At 47.7% G+C, this 19,687-nt stretch overlaps 1 long non-coding RNA gene across 1 annotated transcript; it reads right to left on the bottom strand.

Moving 5' to 3' along the window:
• Positions 1–1,608: 1,608 nt before the first annotated feature.
• On the bottom strand, positions 1,609–9,956 carry LOC144158830 (uncharacterized). Its single transcript, XR_013320183.1, has 3 exons — positions 8,502–9,956; positions 2,757–2,914; positions 1,609–2,256 (listed from the first exon to the last, which is right to left on the bottom strand). It is a non-coding gene; the product is annotated as an uncharacterized LOC144158830 (long non-coding RNA).
• Positions 9,957–19,687: the final 9,731 nt, after the last annotated feature.

Below are 19,687 nucleotides of genomic sequence, written 5' to 3'. Positions count from 1 at the left end.
CCGTGGATATGCTGTGAATTTTCTCTGGTATTTTTGGTATTTATTTTTGCATTTATATTTTGTATTGCTAACTAGCTTCTGATCATAAAACATCACACCAGAACCAGGAAACAGAGGTAATAAAGCAACGCGAGAAAAACGGCGCCATTATGCTAAATCAATCTCCCAACCTCTGGAGAAAATATGTCAAGCCTACTCTCAATCGATCATACAAATGTCGCAAAGAATGATAAGCCGTTGAACGATGATTATGATATTGGAGTGAGATTCTTCAACTTCTGTTTTTCTTGCGCATATCTTACAGGCCCATAACGCGGCTTTAGTAGTATTCGCTGCAGTATACCTGCTACAAAACAAAGGAAAAACGACCGGCCCATATCCACTAACGTAGAACTGGGGAGGGGCGAAGCATGCAGTCTATAAAAATATTCAGATATTGCAAGTCTCTGTCTTGCCACAAGGCGCGCGCTGATTGGGCGCCGGATAAGCACCAATTGGAGGAGCAATCGTGGGTTCGCGGGCTTGCTGAGGCAGTGGCGCCCTCTCTTGCGTTGAACCCAATTTATGCAATTAAATGAGAGCCAGACTGGCGGTAAGTTGTATTCGTGTCACATCCTGAGCATGCTGAGAAGTGTGCTAAGGAGTAGCGCGAGACGTCGGAAAACGAGCGTCCTGGGGCGTTCTTTCAGTACGCGTTTTTGCCCATGGAGATGAAGCGTTGTAGCGCGAGGCGTAGGAAAACGAGTGCCCCGTTGTTTTAGTACCGCAACTAGATGAGACAACGACATGAAACTACGACAGCCCGATCCCCTAAGGTTCTTCGCCCGTCAAACAACGCCGGGTAAGTTTCTTAAAACAACGAACAAATTTCAGTTGAATTTCAACGAACAAATTTTGCATGGCTGATCTTATTGCAAGATGTCGAAGAGCAAAATGTGGAGGTTGCCCTACGCTCTGTGCGTATCAGTACTGACCTTGTGCCAAATACTGCCAAAAGAATTACCATTATGTTCAAATTAGAATAAAATACTGCCTAAACTAACCAAATTGTATTATTTCTCCTCCACTGGCAGCATTGCTACAGAGGTACATTTTTGGTGATTTGGTCTCAGGAAATATTGCATGATCGGCAAAGGAAGGCCGGACAATGTCATGCATATCTAGGAACACATTGGATTGTATAACAGAAGACTAAAATAGGTTTCTTGCTTCCTAATGTGAAATACCGAGTTTACTTTGTTGCTGATAGAATTTTTCAGCAACGTAGAGCTTGATATTTGTAAACAAACTTCCGTGCCATGCAGAGCTACCCGCATAAAAAGACTATTCCACTCTCGTCTTTTTCTGAAGGCTATTTTGTTTTTCATAGTCTTACGTTGCTAGGCTGTCTAATAGTATACCTGCGCTGAAACTAAAACGGTACTTACATTCTCAGTTCCGAGAAACAAACAGTTTGGGAGCTGGGCAATTTGTTAAAAGTACAATGACTTGCCCAGAGAAGCCAATGTGTTGTTTCTACGAGGCATCCAGTGTAGTCATTGTGGCACAAAGACGTAATGGCAATTAGGCGGTTTTATTGTAAAACGCTCGTATACGCAAACCGTCAAACTGGCTAAATGTAATCTAAAGCAGCCAAAGCGCAACTAGACTCCCGTTATTCGTGTGCAATTTTATGAAGTGCTGTAAGGAATTCGCTGGGTGCCCTACGTGGTCCCATTGACACGCTTAGAAGAAATGTGTTACGTCCCGTTAACCGGATGCGGTGCCCACTTGTCGTCCTGTTCGAGCCAGTTGGGGCGTGGAGGTTGGTAATCCTTGCGTTTCAAATTTTCCAGCAACAATGACAAAACTGGCGAGACTGGCCCCGATGCACCATTGTGCTTCACCACGTACGTTGTGCTGTCGGGGATGGGAGCTGAGTGGGTTTCAAAATGGCGGCCAGTGTACGCGGATTCCACTTGCTGCGCAGGGAAAGAATCCAAACTCAGCGGACTTCCGATATCCACCTCTTTCTTCCGAACGTCGTTGATGCCTGTCTTCTCAACCCGTGCTTGATCTAAAAAGTCCACTGTGCTAAGGACGTCGGTGTCATTGTCGACGGTTCCGTTGACATCTTGGCTTCTAAATAATTGTTCGACATCTCTGTCTGGCAAGTCGTATGTCGGGGATTCGAGGGACAGGCACGTCTTCGCTATCAATGCCGCCGTCCCCAGCACCACTGTCAGAACTGTCGCCTGCACGACCGTTGAGCGGCACCTGCATATATGGGAGTGGGGGCGTGTTCATGGTAATAAGATATCGGTGCGAAAGGATAAGTTACAAATTCTTTTTGCAGAAAGCAGCGCTTAAAAATCTTCTCTTGAGCAAGAACCAAATATACCACCTCCGACTAGCTAGGTAGCAATATCCTACGTCTGTAATGAAAGACTGTTTTTCTGCTTTGCGCTTCACATTTACCAAAAAAACACGCTTTTTCATGATATGTGGGGTCGCTGTAGTACACCACAGCTCTAGTTGACGCTAGCAAGTCCTATCATTCTTGTCGTCAAAAACATCACATGCCACCGGACTAGTTGTCGGTTCAAGTCTTCTGACCCCTGTTGCCGCTACGTCTGACAGATCGCGGATGGGCTGAACAAGGCATTGGCACTAGCATCAAGTAACTTTCGTTGCACGAACGATTTACGAAAGGTGACGCGATTTTAGCTGTTTGAATGCAAGGAGCACCTACAAAACGCCCGCTGTGCTGATCTCACCAGTGTGGTCTCTTCGCACGCCGTGGCCTTCTCCGTCGCGGGCTCGGGACTGCCGTGGGAGGGATTTCGCCGGGCCGTCTCCCCAACGATGGAGAAGTCAGACAATCTATGATCAGGCCCTCCTCTTCAACGTTTCCGGCCTGGAGCAGATTGACTTCCTGTCAAGTGAGGGAACCGCGATGAAGCCGCTCCCTTGCCCAACCCGTGACATGTAAAAACGAGCGGAGTGCCTCAATTGAAGCCACATCTTCCTCCGAATTCTGCCCAGGAGGGATGCAGTAAGCTCCCGATGATGAACGGCCACTCTTGTGCTGGGTGCAGGGTGCAGGGAATAATGACGAAGTGTACATGACTTTAAAAAAGTCGCTTTTCGCTCCTCTTTTACACTGCACCTGATCGAAGTCGTTCACGAGGGTTAGAAGAACGTTACCTTTTGTTTTCCCTTTTTACTACTGTAGGCATGCATGACCGTGTTGTATACGACGCTGATTATTCTTTAGACAACGAGCATAATGGGGCCATCAGCATGTGATTGGGCATGATTAGTTGTCAAATGGCATAGGGTAAAGTGACACAGAATCTATTGTTCGCCTCTTCAGCGCAGCTCCAATAAAAACTAATAATCTCCCTATGTCCACCATAGCATATAAACTGCTCCAATTATGCATTCACAACTCGGTCTCGGAACTCGTAGAAGGGCATCTTTCCAGACATCTCCGCCTACCTTAAACGCCAACAGGAGTGGCACTTTTACAGAAGCTCAAAATGTCAACCCTTCAGACCACGGATCGAAAACCTCTTCCCTATTTTGTCCTTTCGTATCCTCCCAATTTCCAAAAACATGTATCCCACTTTGCACTCCAGTTGTCACCACGCTTGTAGCCAAGCCCAAAAACGAATCAAAGGAACCAATTTTAATGTTTCATACACACATGACAGCCCTTACCCCAATTCCTCCAATCACCCAGCCACTGTAACCACCAAAGACAGGATCGTCACCTGCGCCTCAATCAAGACCACATCTATATGGGTTGCGGAAGAATTTGCTCTTGCCTTCGCCATCCCTCAAGCTCAAAAAAATTGTAATTACGGACTGTCAGAAAATCTGTCGTAGCGTTTTCGCAGTTAACGTGGCGCGTACTACGTGGACGCTCATCCCTTAACACTCCTCCAATTAGAAGACCAACATTGTGTTGACCCCGGGACGCTCCTCATTACGGGCAATAACTTTCATAAGCAAGCGTGCGAACATTCGTCTCAGGCCTCTGGGGAAACACTGAGTCTCCTTCCCCTGCTCACATTTGAAAAGATCATTCAACATTCTCGCACTTCAAGACATTTCCAATTTCCTCACCCACATCATACTAAAAGAGAAGTGATACTCCGAAGTCTTCAGACAAACTTTCCCCACCCAACTTGGCTACATCAGCTGTACCCCACCCAATACCCTGCAACATGTAAATTCTGACCTTATAAATGTACCGTCATTAATATGCACTTGGGGTTCGCACATAACTCCGCCCTTCCACATTTACCCACTGCCCTCCCCCCCCCCCATCCTGAGCTGTGAGATAACCTGACAACCCAGCAACTCCCAGTGTCCAGGGCTTGGACAGCATGGCCTTCTCATGGTCTTCCGGACTAAGCGACCACTCCCACATCACCATGCTCAAAATAGACGGATGAAAATTTATTATGAAGGCACTGACTCAGAGGACTACAAGGATGGAAGGGACGGAGGCTCAAAATAAAGTTTTTCCTCCTTCTCCTCCTAGTTCGGTAGCTGTGCCAGGGAAGGCTTAGGAAGAAGTTTATAGCCATGTAGGAGAATATACACTAAATAGCAGTTCTTTCCGAATACACCGGCAATCATCTGTGGAATTTAGGCAATATGCCATATGCGAAAGCAATCCATAAAATCTGAGGGCAGAGTGGTACCACTAGTAGCAGTAAAGACACTTCATGTCATTTCTAATAGTATTGCTACCTATGCAGTGACGGCTTCTTACACAACTTGAGCGGCCGTTACCAGCGGCCACTCAGTCTCAGCGTTACGAGGAATTGCATTTACCAGCCCAATGTGTTACTTTAAACCAAAGACACGAATGTCCTGTGATGGAAAGAATGCATGCTATATCGGATAGATATTATGTAAACTGTCGCTGATCAAAATGTTGTAACCATGAGAAAAATAAATAAAAACTATTCAACAGGATGCTTAGGTATTTGTAGCGAAGTGAAGACGAGAGCCTAGTTGCACGATTTGTTGAACTTTACGGTTCTGCTCCACACACTCCCAAGCAGGTTCAAACAAAGGGCCCCTTTGTAGCTGCTTCCGCTCGCCCGCCATCGCCTGGAGCCATCTGTGCTGCCCCGTCCGTACTATCACGCCTCCAAATGGCTTGTTTTGCATGTGTGGAAGTGGCCTGCTCTCCTACGGAGACCTGGGCTTGCTCTTTCCCAGAAGCAGAGCTCTCCTTAGTCGTTGTACACAGCGTGCAACTGTGGTGGTGAACACTGGCGAACCGCACACATGATAGTTTTCTTTCCCGACGCTTAAAATACTTTAATGAGAAAAAATACAATGTGGGCTGGCTTCCTAGTTCCAAAGTCCTTGTGCAATCCTGGCGTTCGCCGCTCGGCCATCCAAGATATTCTGGTCGTCGAGGCTCGAGCTGTATAACATGATCTCCCGCTGCTTACGGAAAGTGTCGGGAATAAGGGGAGGGTCGGGGTTTCGGTCGCACTCCCAGATGATGTTACAGTGTGCGTCGGAATAGCTGCAAAAAGTTCAATCCTGGGAGTATTGTGTAAGGAATAGATGATGTAGTCGTGCTGTGTTTGGGTGAGTGTTTGTTTGAAGTCATCGTAATGTGTTCTCATGAATTTTAGAGAAACGGGATTGGGCGGGGGGAGGGAAGTGCTTTTATCCTATATTATTGTGTTACTTCCTGGTAGGTCTCAATTAGCGTTGGACTGTGCTCCTCCTCTGAGGCCCGGTTTGTGAGCGCGCGGACCAATGCGTGGGATGTGTCGTTGGCCGGAACACCGGAGTGGGCAGGAGTCCACACGATTCTGACCGTATGGGAGGTAGGGGCTTTGCTCAAGAGGCGTAGTGCTGTTGGAGAAACTGCGCCGGCCGCGTAGCTTCTGCATGCCGCTTGACAATCGGTTATTGCCACAAGAAGTGGCGATCCCCTCGGCTATAACCGAAACCAAGGGGTGACTGTCGTGCCTTTCAGAAACCAGCACACTGCCATGTCACAGAGGGTTTTATAAGATTTACCCCGCACTGCGCCGCACCTAATTGTGCTGCATTCGGTGTACAAGACAGCATCGCTCATCATATATGAAGCTCCCTGAAGGGTCATTTTCGAAAATACCCACTCCTCAGCACTGGGAGGAGGCTCTCGGCCGCTCAGAGCTGGTAATTCAAAAGAGGCTTACCGAACGAGCGCAAAAGGTCGTGGGCATGCTGCGGCTCTCATTTATCACGCCTCTCAAGCTCAGACACTTCACACACTGAAATTTTATGTGTATATCTCTTTGGCAGGGCGCGTGGGGCATACTGCCAACGGAAACACGGCCTGCCTTCGCGCGGGGGTCACGACTGGTGCCACATTCCAGAACGGCTGAGTCAAGGAGACCATTTAAGACGTTATCAAGCGGATGTGTTTTAAGGTGAAGCTTGGGTGTTCTCACTGATAATGTCTGTAACGAAAAAACACCGGAAGTGAAAGAAAAAAACACGCTTCCCATGGCCGGCATCGAACCCGGTTCCCTCGCTTATGAAGCCGACGCATATACGACTGCTCTATTTTTACATGGTGAAAACCCGGTCCAAACTCAGACGACAGCCAAAGAATTCGCCACGAGAAAGCGTCGCGTTCAACCATCGTCGTCGTTAGACGGGGGCTTTAGTTGTCTTCTTCTCTCTGTCATTTTGTACATCGTACAGCGGCGAGGCTAAGGTTGGCCCTGCACCATCGGAGGGACTAGGGTGACCGAGACGCCATAGCGAGGCGGTGCTTGATTTTCGGGAAGTACGTGTTGGGGATGAACAGCTGCATGACGGCGGTGTCACATAGGTGTCTTCGCCTTCAGTGGCCACTTTTATGCCACTTCAGGCAAGAGCGTTTATTGCACCCGTGAGCCCAGTTCCTTTAGCTGAGTGTTTTAAAGTCGTTGTTTATGTGAGTTTGTAAAGTCGTGGAGGAGCAGCTCCCGGCGCTAATTGATTAATCAACAAATGGGTAAGGACTCTAAAACGCTCTCCATTCTCTGCATAAAGGGTGCTATTTTTTGACATCTTGAAATAGGGCTTTGTAAACAGCAGTACAGGCAGTGACACAGAGCGTGTTGTTGTAAACCTCCACGGATGATGGAATAAGTGGTGTACAGTGTCGAGTTGGGAATGACCCAGTTGACACCCTTCATAATTTCCTCTCGTTTCACACTTCACTCTTTTTATATAGACAATCAGTGTGCGTAGTATCAATGTTTTAGTGAACCTCAAGTGCTCAATGATAAAGCACACATTCGGTCTCCCACATATGATTAGGTTAGAATACCCAACGTCCATGTGCGCTGCGCGGTAAGGTCAAACGCTTATCTGTCCAGACAGACATACAGACCACCATTTCTGCATTTAGGTAGCCAAAGAAAGACTGTCATCGCTCAAATAACCATTTGTTATCTCTCCTTGTTACGATGCAAAATGCAATGGCGGCAAAGATTTTGCTCTTTTGCGGGGAGTACATCAACACATCAGTGTTTAATTTTTCTCTCTTAAGTGGCCTGCGATCGCAGTTAATATAAAAACATTAGTTGAAAAATCTTAATGGACCTGTGCGGAAATGAACCAAGTTGGAAATGGCGAGGAACGTAAGAATATCGTTAAAGTCGTTATTTTGTCTGGTGACATTATAATCACGACACACTGCAGGTGCATCCCGTTAGCGTTATAAAGCGACACCAACACAATTGTCACGTGACCCTTCGCCCAATGGTGTCACTTCAAACACTAAAAGAGACCGAACTGCAGCCATGGCTGAAGCTGTCTTGGGCACAATTTTGTGTCATTTGTTGCTCCTTTGTGTTTTTACTTTTAAATTATGCTCAGGCTGTGGTAAACCAATAGGCCAATATTGCTAGTCTTACGAAGCTGCTTCTTGTGTAGAAGAGTACCTGACTTAAAAATCGCCTCTACCACTAATTTTACGCACTTTCACACGCCAAAGTTCCTTCGGTCGTCCATCCAATCGTGTTTAGTAACACTCTTGCTCACTCAAGCAGCGGTTTCCCGAACGCAGGCAACAATATTTTTCACACACATTGCCGGTGAACACATCATCACCACAAAGCCTTATCTCGGCTACACCCTGCTTTTAGCGTGTTTGTTGCCTTCTATGTGTTTTTAGGTGGAGCGTTTGCGTTATTCATACTTATTTATTTGCGTTATTTATTTATGCAAGATATTATTATTATTATATATTATTATGCAAGTTTATTATTATTATACAAGTTACTATACAAGTGTTTATTATTTATACAATTGTGCTTACGTTATTTCCCTACAATTTTGTCATACCTTGTTTTAAGCGGGCACAGCTGACCTGTACCAGGGTACGGTATTAACGGACTCTGCCTGTACCAACATTAGTCGTAGGTGGCTGGCGGCGATAAAAAAGGCTAGGCTGGCACGCTTCCAACAGCGAAAGGCGGCGGATGAAGGTATAGACTCACCATTTTGCCTCTCTCGTTGGCTAGACGTGCCTGCATCTGGAATATAGGGCTCGGAGGAAACTGCGCTGGAAAGAATACACAGCGCCCTTGAAGAAAGATGGCCACCCGGCGCACTCAGCAGGCAAATTCTCGTCCTCTTCTTTCGATCCAACGCATCCTGGAGTGGCTTAAAGGCAAGGCCGAGGAAGTTTTTAAGAATGAAATCATTTGAGGGTAAATATATCTGCAGGGTTGAATTGTATCTTATGGCACGTCCCAAGCGATATAAGGAAAAAGAAAAATGAGATAAAATAAACAAACTGTTATTGACAATTCTGCCAGTTACTTGAGCGTTGTGCTTTTATTTGTAGAATTGTTTGGGGTTCGGGGAGTTGGCTCAATTAGTCTTAAGCTTTCAGATTGAAGATAAAAGAACGCCCTGATTCGTTGTGGCAGGCCTCGTAAGCACGGTTTGACTCTCATGATGTGCTACGTAAAAATGGGCCATTTTTGCGTAGCACATCATGCCTAAACGGCGCTTCAGCGTTCGGTTCGGTTCGGTTCAGTCCGGGCTGCCTGTTATCCTAGCTGCCCCGAAATTTCTTCTCTTTTTGTGCTGTTCGCTTCTTCAACCCCTGCTGGTCTTCCCGCTGCCCTCTGTTAATTACCCCGAGACGTCCAGGCGGCGGAACATCAAACGGCTTGCTGAGGCCGGCGAGAGGACCCTGCTGCTCAGCAGGGTGCACTGCATGCGCTTTTTACCACTGTAATTGACTCTATTGGCCAGAGCCCTTCCGCTCCACTCGGACCGAATGAGCCTGCTTTTTTTTCAGTTCAATTCACGGTTACTTTTTCCAGAATCAACTCGACGACTTCCTGGCTAAAAGCTGCTTGAACAGCTTGACAAAGGCCAGGACGCCGGGAAGGCACCGTACATAAATACAGCTGGAATAAGACACGTCTTTGCTTAAGTTTCACAAACATATTTCATAAAGAAGCAAAGTTCGAGAAGAAAAGAAAGAAAACAAACTTTTTGACTGGATCAGAAATAAGAATTGAACATTTAGATTCATTCCCACGCAGAAAATTCATGTACACTATACATAATCACAATGCAACAACTACGAAAGCAGAAACAAACATGATGTACAACACACTGTACAGGCACACTGTAGATAACGATCAGGTCGGACACGGAAGCTAGATACAATAATGACTGAACACTCCAAATCTTTTTTTTTTTTGTTAAAATTGCACCATGTATTTTCGAAGCTGCATCCTGCTGTATCCAGTAGTTTGTTGGTGTTTGTTTAGAGTCATGGAAATATTATGAGCTAATGATTGAAACTTGTAATTTGTACGTACTTGTGGTACCACCCATATATTGGTGCAGCTCATTTTCACAGCCTGTGAGTAAGGTTGTAACGATGCCAGAAAGGAGAGGTAATCAACCATTTTAGTTGATGAAATCTTGAACATTTGCAATAGGCGAAACTCACACATTCAGCTGCGTCATGCAGCACACCGGGCCCTGCAGACCAACACTGTCCACCATCCTCCACAAAGCGTGCTACCGCCCATACTCCGGGTGGTGCTGTCGCTCCAGATAACAACGTGGGAGAAATGGGCCAGGCATTCACACCTGTCACATACAACAAAAAGCAAACCACAGGAATCCCCAACGTGTTTCAACCAGTAGAAACATGGTGCAGTTTCTGGACAGCCGACTCCAACGTCGTCGCAGCAGAGGTCGTGGCAGCGGCACAAGAAAATGTTTTGACTCATCGTCTGAACAACGATGGCAGTCTGATTGTCACCGTGTCATTTATGACTGTGGTCAGTTCTCTTCTCCAGGTGTCAACCCTCGCTGGCACGTGGTTGAAGCCCAAGTTCAGCTGTCGTACTTGGCGGCGTACGGGAGGATTTAAGGCGTCTCTCTAGAATACACGGATGAGGAGGTTGAGAGTTAAGTACGTGACCTTGGAGCGCTATCTGCTGGCAGGCAAGTTTTTTACTCACGTACCGAGAACAACGTAATTGTTGAAACTCGCCGGCGGTCCGTCGTTTTAGAGTTCAAGTCTGGCACGCCAGTACCTGTACAAGTGTTTCTTGGCCTCTGCAGCTCCTCCGTAACAGAATACGTGGGTACAGCCCCACAGGGTTTCACATTTCAGAGGCATGGACATACCGGCAAAAATTGAAGAGGGCCTGTACACTGTAAGTTATGCACCGGGTCTCAATCGTACAAAGTTTGCATGTCACGGGTTCAACCTTGGTGCGCGAACTGTGAGGGCCGCATCCTTCGTCGTACAGAGCTTGCCCAAAGAAGAAGGCCGCTACTTTGCTCGCCATGTAGAGCGAATTCAGGGCAAAGTTCAAAGTCAACGTGAACTTCCACCATACCCTGAGGTAGCAGAAGCCGTTCGGCAGCCGCGCGCATTCTTTTCTTCAAGGTCTGCCTCCGGCTCGACGACAGTACGCCTTTGTTGAAGACGCGTATTGGCGACGCCACCGCCGGCTTAGGGTCCTTCCCCCGCGCTCTTCAGTGGTCGCCTTGCGGGGGGAGCGCTTAATTGTTGTCCGGCCGACTCCTGGCATTAGTCCTGGCGACGTTGTCGTTTTCTCGCTCGGGGGGGCCTTTTTCTTCTCTCTTTTGAAGGACGCGGGGGTTCCCCTTCTTTCCGTCGTTGGGAAAGCTCTCGGCCCACGCATCTTTGGAAAATAAACAGTCCTGTCTTGAAACTGCAAAACAGCTCCACGTCTGCTTTCTCGCCCCCTTCAGCAGCCGACATTCCGGGCTGCTACAAAAATTGGTGACCCAAACAACGCTTCAACGAACACGCCGCGATGAGCTCCAACGACAACACTGCTGCCTCCATCCCTGCAGTCTTCGACACAGAACTGAAGCTACCAAATTTTTGGCCTAAGAATCTAAGAGTGTGGTTCAGCCAATTGGAGGCCCGTGTTCAGCTCAGGCACATCACCTCGCAGTCTACGAAGTACCTTCACGTCGTCGCAGCGCTGCTCCCAGAAATCGCCGACGCCAGCCTCATCACAGGACCAATTGTATTGAAAGTACTTCGTGGTCCATGGCCATATCCGCCAGCTCTGTTGTTCGGCGCTGTTGTTCGACTGTATGTGGGCAGGATTCGCGTCATTGCAGTGATTCAGTTAAAAAAAACAGCAGCATCTCCATTTTGTGGATGATGACGAGGGTGCGCCATACGGGGACTCGAAATGACATCCAAGTTGCGCCCCGAGTGACATTCAATTTGCGCCCCGACCGTCATTCGATTTCAGACGTGAGTTGCACCTTGATCATTCCCTGAATGAAACTGCAACTTGCGGCTCAAATTGAATTTCGCTTGATTTTCGCTTCATGGTGGTCTGCGCACAGATGGACGCGGACGGACAAGGGGAGGTCCTAAGGTACTCCGCAGCGTTACAGGCGAGGGAGTAAGTCGTTTGACTCTCGGGTAGGAACTCACGGTTGTAGCCCAATGAGTAAGAAGGCTGTCACTAACTCTGTCTGGACTACCAGACACAGGCTCGAATCCCCCCCGGTGCCTGTGTGAGTTTTTTGCGATTGTAAATCCTAGGCGCACGGACGCGGACGGACATTGTGTGGTCCTAAGGTACTCCGCACCTAAAACAGGCTTTTTAAGCACACTACTTACAAAAACTAAACATCATCTTTGTTACTTTTCTCTCTTCTCTTATTTCTTCTCTTTCTTCCTCTTTTTTCTGACCTGATATCTTTTGAGCCTTTTCTTTCCCCCTTTTCCCCTTCCCCCGCCGACTAGCATGTCGGTGTCGAAATTCCGGCAAACATCTCGTCTTTCTTCTTTAATAAAGAGCCTTCTTTCTCTTTCTCTCTCTCTGTCTGTCTGTCTCTCTATTTCTCTCTCTCTCTCTCTGCTATAGGGGCCAATAAGGGTCGGGCCCAGAAATCTACGAACTATGTGTTTAGGGTTCTACAATGTCTGTGGACGTCTGAAAAGCCTTTTAATTAATGATCCTGCTTGGATGCCCTCGATATCCAAGCATGCGTCCTATGCGTGTGATTCGCCAGTATTTTTTTTTTCTCTTTTAGCACTTGAACTTGCCCAATAATCCATTTTCCTCGTTGAATCACCTTAAATGGGCCCTAAATAGCTACTGAAGGTGGCAGTTTCAATCGCACAATCGCTAGAGTACCCCTTCACGACAGCGTATAGAAAATATTGCACCTCTGCGTAAAGCAGCAGCTCCACAAACACGAAAAAAATCACATCATATCCACGGGGTCAATGATGATGAGTGGGCGAAGCTACTGAGGGGAAATCATCGGTAAAACCGTGACTCTTCAGTGAAAGTTCGCCCACTACATCTGTGTCCGAACGTAACGTCTAGAAAGTCTCGCTTAAACCGCGCGTCGGCACCTTGGGGCTGAGCTGGCCTGATGCGTTTTGCAGACGCCTCACGAGCTCTCACTGCATCGGGGTCTGCCTGCCGATACGCGCGCTTTCTCGCCGCTTCCCGTTCTCTGACGTTTTGGAGATCCTCATCACGCCGCAGCCGTGCCGCTTCGCGTACGGCAGGGTCCTCGCGCCGTTGCCGTGACGCTTGGGCCTCTCGTTCTCGAACGCTAGGGTCTTGGCGGCGTCGTCGCGCAGCCAGACGACACGCTTCGGCCTCCCGCTCTCGTACGGCAGGATCTTGGCGGCGGCGTCGCGCAGCTGCATGGAGCGCTTCTGCCTCGCGGGCTCGCACATCTGCAGCCTTATCCATCGGGCGACTCCGAGCGCGCGCCAACAGCGAACGGATTTTATTACAACGCTCCCCGCCATCTAGTAAACAATCCAAGAACTAAACTAGAGGTAGCCACGCCATCTAGTAAACAATCCAAGCGCATATTTTCATCATATACAAGTACCGCCATCTAGTAAACAATCCAAGAACTAAACTAGAGGTAGCCACGCCATCTAGCAAACAATCCAAGAACTAAACTAGAGGTGGCTACATACATACGTCGAGGATTAGACAGACCCACGCCTTAAGGAGCTTCGCCCCTAAAAATATTTTCCTTTCTTTCATTGTTTAGCTACCGATTCTCGCCGCTATGCTCCAGCGCTCTGACGTGCGGCATAGTGCTCTGCCGGAGCCTCTATGACGCACGAAGCACTGAAGAGAACGGCGGCGCTATTGGTGGACCCCTTTGAATTCTGTAGCCAATAACCGATCCCGCCTTGGGGGAAGCGCGGGTGCATATTCCAGTGAGTGGAGCTCCAGCACAGGCGGTTCGGTGTGTCTCAGTACATGCGAATGTCGATCGTCGCCATCCTTCACACGAGCTTAGCTGAGTTTGTAGATATATTGCGTCGTTTGCAAGTCCCTGCCGGTGGAAAAGACGCTACAGGCGCGACTGCGGCGAGTATCTGCCTGCACTGTCGACAAGAAGCCCCCTCTGCGGTATATGCAAGATACGGCATACACCGCAGCAGCTCAAACTTTTCACTACCTGCCAGAGCAAGACTATTGCTGAAAATCAATTTATAAATGCGTAAGATGAGTGATAGTGGAGTGAAAGATTGTGCTGGTGATCGTCGTCGGCGCGGCTTTGTAAAGAGATGACTGAAATAACGTCGGCGATGCTAAGCCTTTTCTGCCGACCTCGGTGGGACATGTTCGCCGCAACAGCGCAGCATCAGAAAGCTAGCACGCAGCTAGTCGTCTGTGGAAATTTTCGTTTACTGTCATGAGCGAACATGTCGCGTTTGGGACCCCCTAACTGGCCTTCAAAGCCTCGTTCTAAAACTGACATGCCGACGACAGCATAGCCGACGCGATTGATTGATTGATTGATTGATTGATTGATTGATTGATTGATTGATTGATTGATTGATTGATTGATTGATTGATTGATTGATTGATTGATTGATTGATTGATTGAAAAACCTTTATTAAGACAGGAAGACCAGAGGTCCGAGCGTGGTAAGGGAAGAAGGGAGGGAAATAAAAGCCAGTCACTTAACAACTTGTCTACATTGATGTCTCTATGAAGTCCAATGGTTGAGGCAGTCGTAGGCCGGAGTCTTAATTGTGTCCATTGCTAAATAGTCGAAGCAGGACAGTCACCGGTGGCGCTCTCATACCAGTCGTGCTAGGCCAGTCTTTAGAGCATAAGTCGCTATTTGTGCGAATAAGGACGTGTCCAGTAGAGTTCGGTCTGGTTGAAGGTTCGGGGCGGTGAAGTTACGGTGGCGAGTGAAGGCTGGGCATGTCCAGAACAAGTGGCGGAGGTCGGCTGGGAGGCTTGACTAACAATGAGGACATCGAGGAGGAAAGTGAGGCATGTACCATTTACGAACTGTTTCTGGTGTGAAGGCAGTGTTTGTTATAATCTTGTTGATGAAGATCTGGCCGAGAGCACGGCCGCAGGGAGGTGTGATGCGGACCGACCGGCGACCGGGCCCGCTCAGCAGTAGAGGCGGTAGTGGGAGTAGCATGCCCGGTGACTGCTCCAAAAATAAAGCGCGACGTACCTCCAAGCGGGGCCAGTGGCTGCGCGCATCTCAAACCACCCAGGGGCTTTCCCTGTTTCTCTATGTGGTCTTTGCGTGGTCGGTGACGTCACAGCTTCGACAAGGCTGCAGAGGCGCGATGAGAGGGTAAAATCTAGGCATTATTGCTGGGCCTTTTTAATTATTGACAACTCGGATAATATTCAACGCTTTGAAACCATTTCTGCGGCACAACGTTCTTTGGATATTACTCCAGCGATTTCGTGCGTAAAATCTCAACCTTTGGAACCCTGTTTAGGGCCCCTTTAATCCAACAATTTTCTCGGACTTCTTTTGTTGTAGGTTTACAACGTTGGTTAAAAGTATGCGAATTTCGCTCCTCTACCTCGGAACAAACAATTGGTAGTGCTGCCAGTAGAAACCGAAATCTCCCAGCTATATATAAATCAAAAACACAGAATGCGGAAAACTGTCTTTTCAAACAAGAACATAAAAATATTGGTGTACAGAAATTTAACCAAGCCGCGCCCGGATTTTAAACGTTTCCGTCAAAAAAAATTGACTTCTAGCAGGGTGTCGAACCGGAACCGGAACCGAACCGAAAACCGGAACTGAAACCGAATTTTTGCCCGGAACCGGAACTGAACCGGAACAGTATTCTTTCCGCCATTTTGGAACTGAACCCGAACCGGAACGAATCGAAGGAAGCGTTCCGAACCGGTTCCGGGGCCTCAAAAATATGATTTCTAGTTTTCCATTTCGGTACCCTACCTTTGCCACTCGCCAGACAGAACCATGAAAAATTTTGCATAGTCTGCAGTTCCCAAGCCCATCATTTTCTCTTCTTACTGTTGCCCTCAATTTAATGTAAAGTTGTCTGTATATGCTATCAGTTTGCGTTAGGTACTGCCCACCTCTCCCAATTCTCTTTTACATTTAACATAACCTAATTAGAACGCATAATATTCCGAGGCAGTATAACATGGAATATTCTTCATGGTTTCTATCTGCATGGTATTTAAAATCGTGTAAAGTTTTTAATGTGTTGTTAATTCGCATGCATTCCTGTCCGCTTGTGAAGGCCTTCAGGGACACCATCAACAATAATTCCATTTATTTTAGTTTGAATGGGCAGTTATATACAAAAAGCACTGAGACACAAACACTCGTAGTTCTCAAAATGAACGTCACTTCTGCTTGTATACAGTGTCGTTGTGTCATTTGGTTACTGCTCTAAAAGAACATGAGATATAAGAATGGGGGATCCTAATTTCCACTTTTAAAGTATATTTGATGGCATTTTCATGTTATCTTGAATCTGTTCAACCTTAAACTTTAAAGGCGGATGGATTAAAGTCGATAAATGTGGGTTAGCGACTGGACTGGGTTGGATTAGTTAGGTGAGTGAATGAGCTAATGTGAATTAGTTGGACTGGTGTGTTGATTAATTTGGATTACAGGAATTAGCGAGTCAGTTAAGGCAGATTAGACGGTGGGACCACACATGGCATCTTTGGGGTCCTTGGCATTTGGAAGTTTTGCAGCATTCTCCTTCTCGACAAATCACGAAATTTTGTCAAGCACAAAGTAGCCGCAAAGTTATGTGACGACCACCTGAACGCCAAAAAAAATATTTCTTTATGCCCGTATTGCGTTGTTATGTTGTTTCTATATTAACATAAACATCTGGCACTAAAGTTAATAACTAATTGCCTAATGCATATTTTATATTCATCCAAGGGTTTTCAAAACGTGTATATATATGAGGTGCGACAGTTGGAAAGAAACTAAACTGAACTAAAAAAAAAAGGAGGAACGATCAACTGGTTTGATGCAAGAGACGCCCGATAGCATTCTTCAATACCTTCCCTTTCTTTGTGCTACCGTTCTTCAGCCTCCCACAGGTGTAGCATCTCAACCCCCGAACACAGCCCCTTCAAGCTGAGGAAGCGGCGCCAAAGCTCTCATAACAGACTCTTAGCAGGCGTGGCCCAACTTTGCCAACGATCGATTGCATCTTACAGCACTTCCAATGATCAGTCGGAGACCACCAACGAGACAGCCACGATTGTATGGGCACCAGCTCATACTGGCATTTCCGGCAAACAAGATCACCAACCTCGTGGCTCGAGATTTGACCCGCATCGCCAGCGCTGATGAAGCCGGGCCCGAGTGCATTCATCCTGCAGTCACAGACCCCGAAGTTACTCAGAACTATAGCCTCTTCCGTAGAACTTATTCCTCCCAGCACAAATCGCTACCGATTAACCAGGAAAGATTACTCGGCGCCCTGGGGGCACACACCTCCCCACATACCACCAGACTTCACCTCTTTGACGGGACACGACTCTCTCCATTTCGTCGCTTCGGTGGAGAGCCTGGGAACCTCATACACATAGTAGGCGGTTGCGACAAGTGTACCGTAGATCCACCCAACCTCCACGTTTCCATACAGATTTGGGAGACAGCCATGGCTAGCTCCGGCCTTCAAGATCAGTTTCTCTTGATGGAAACGGCTGTCGATTCGGCCCCCTCGAATGAGGACGCCTCTCTGAACCTTTGCCTCGATTTAATTAAACTTCATTTTCTCTCTGTCTCCACAAGAGATCATTACTGCTGCTTGTGACTTCACTTGGCTATCATCTTTCCTAGAGCCCAATCGCTGTCACCGGTCGCTGAAGGGCCATTAGAAAGTTCCTATCTCCGGTGGTTCCCTATCCAATGCCGTACTATAAACGCCGTCCAATGATCCTTTATAGCCGGTCTTTCTTTCCAACAGCTCTGTTAGCAGTTAAAAGATGAGCAGAAAGAAATTGCTCTAAATGCCACCTGCCACGCTTGGCAGTCGGAAATTAACGCCGACGCCGGACTGTTTTCTACTTCTAGCACTGCTGATCATTGCGTGTTAAAGCTAAAGTGCCATTGAAACTTGGGGTCGATGAAAAGCGTAGCAGACCAACCGATTTATTTACAATGCATATTTTTTGCCTCATTGTACGAAAATAGGTGTGCCTGCGCGCATGCGTGCGTGCGTGCGTAACAGTTGATCGATCCAAAAAAATAAGGCGGGCGCGTACGATGTCCTGCCCGCCAGAGAGACCGCCCGTTTGGCAGTAAACTACCTGCCCGCCTGTCCGCCGGCCTGTCTGCCTGCCTGCCAGGCAGAACATTCTGGTGAGGATGCATGATTTGGGGACGAGGGGCGGCCCGTCACGAGCTGCCTAGGGGAGGGGGGGGGAGACGCAAAATTCCCCACCACGGCGACACTCAAGGGTACCAAAAACGATTGTGGACGGACGGGTCGTCTGCTTAGTAGGTCGAGCAAAAGGCTGCCTGCAGAGAGACTGCCCATTACCAGAAGATTCTGGTTAGGATGCGCTGATGGGGGATGTGCTGGACGCATCGGGGCGCTGCCCGCTGGCCAGGAGGGTACATGTTCGCCTTTGAGAAGACTGTGGCGAAGACGCACAACCCTTAAGCGCGCGCTCCTGTGGTTTCGCGTAGTTTCTCAGCGTCGGCCTCGTTGTAACCGAGAGAACGAAGACGCCACCGAAGATAGAGCGAGCAGGAAAGCTGAGGACAAAAGTATGGCGAAAGTGGGAGGGGAGGGCGAAATTTCCAGACCGCGCGAGACATGCTCCACGGCAGCAACGCCTTTTAAGAGATAACGAGAGAGTATACCGCATGCCGTCGTGCATTTGTTGAGGACGCGATCACTTCCTGAGACACAGCAGCTATGCGCCGTCGCCGAGAAGATTAGAGTTCGCGCTGCGCGCAAATTTCGCATTAGCGACTACCGTAATCGTCTGCCATATTTTTTGTTTCCTTAAGAAAACAACTGTGGTGTATAAAATTGCAGTGGTATAAGCCAAGTATAAAATAAAATTAAATCATGAAAAAGAATGACCTTAAATTAATAAAGGAAAACTTGCAGCCATAAAGAGTGATGCTTTCACATTCATACAAATAGGCAGCCTTAAGTGCCCCAACGAACATTTTGTTTAGCTTCAGTTATTGTTGTAATCGTTGACCTATCTATCACGATTTGGCCCGCATTCGTGAACGTGGGAGGGTCGTAGTACCCTCCACCCGAGTGACGACCCTCAGCGTGCTGGCGTTGACGGTGACTGACCGCGAGCAGCTCTGCTCGTCGGTGTTTATTCGCCAGCCGTGCACAATGTTTCACACCGAGCCTGGCAGGGCCACCGAACTTATCGCCCAGCAAAAATTGGGGAGGGGGCGGGTGCGCCACATACTCGTCACACTACAATTGAAAACGTTTTGCAGTAGCTTGTACAGTTAAAGGAGCTGTTGAAGACTTTAGATAAACTCGCCGCGGTGGCTCAGTGGCTAAGGCGTTGCTCTGCTGAGCACACAGACGCGGGTTAGATTCCCGGCCGCGGTGGCCGCTTTTCTGATCGACGCGAAAAGTGAAAACGTCCGTGTGTACGAGATTTCGGCGGAAGATAAAGATCCCCAGGTGGTCAAAATTAATCCGGAGCCCTCCACTACTGCGCGCCTCATCGTCTCCGTTGCGTCGGCGCGTTAAACCCAACAATGAATAAATAAATAAATAAATAAGTAAATAAATAAATAAGAAATAAGAAATATTAAATAAACAAATAAATAAATAAATAAATAAACACTTTCGATAAACGCTTTCACTCTTCTACGCATCTGGAAGCACTGCGAGAACTATAGCAA

The sequence above is a fragment of the Haemaphysalis longicornis genome, unplaced genomic scaffold, assembly GCF_048455015.1.
Source record: "Haemaphysalis longicornis isolate Haplotype H1 unplaced genomic scaffold, Haemaphysalis longicornis Haplotype H1 scaffold_10, whole genome shotgun sequence".
NCBI classification, from domain to species: domain Eukaryota; kingdom Metazoa; phylum Arthropoda; class Arachnida; order Ixodida; family Ixodidae; genus Haemaphysalis; species Haemaphysalis longicornis.
Note: the sequence above shows the minus strand (reverse complement) of the source record. Positions and strands in the feature narration are given on the sequence as shown.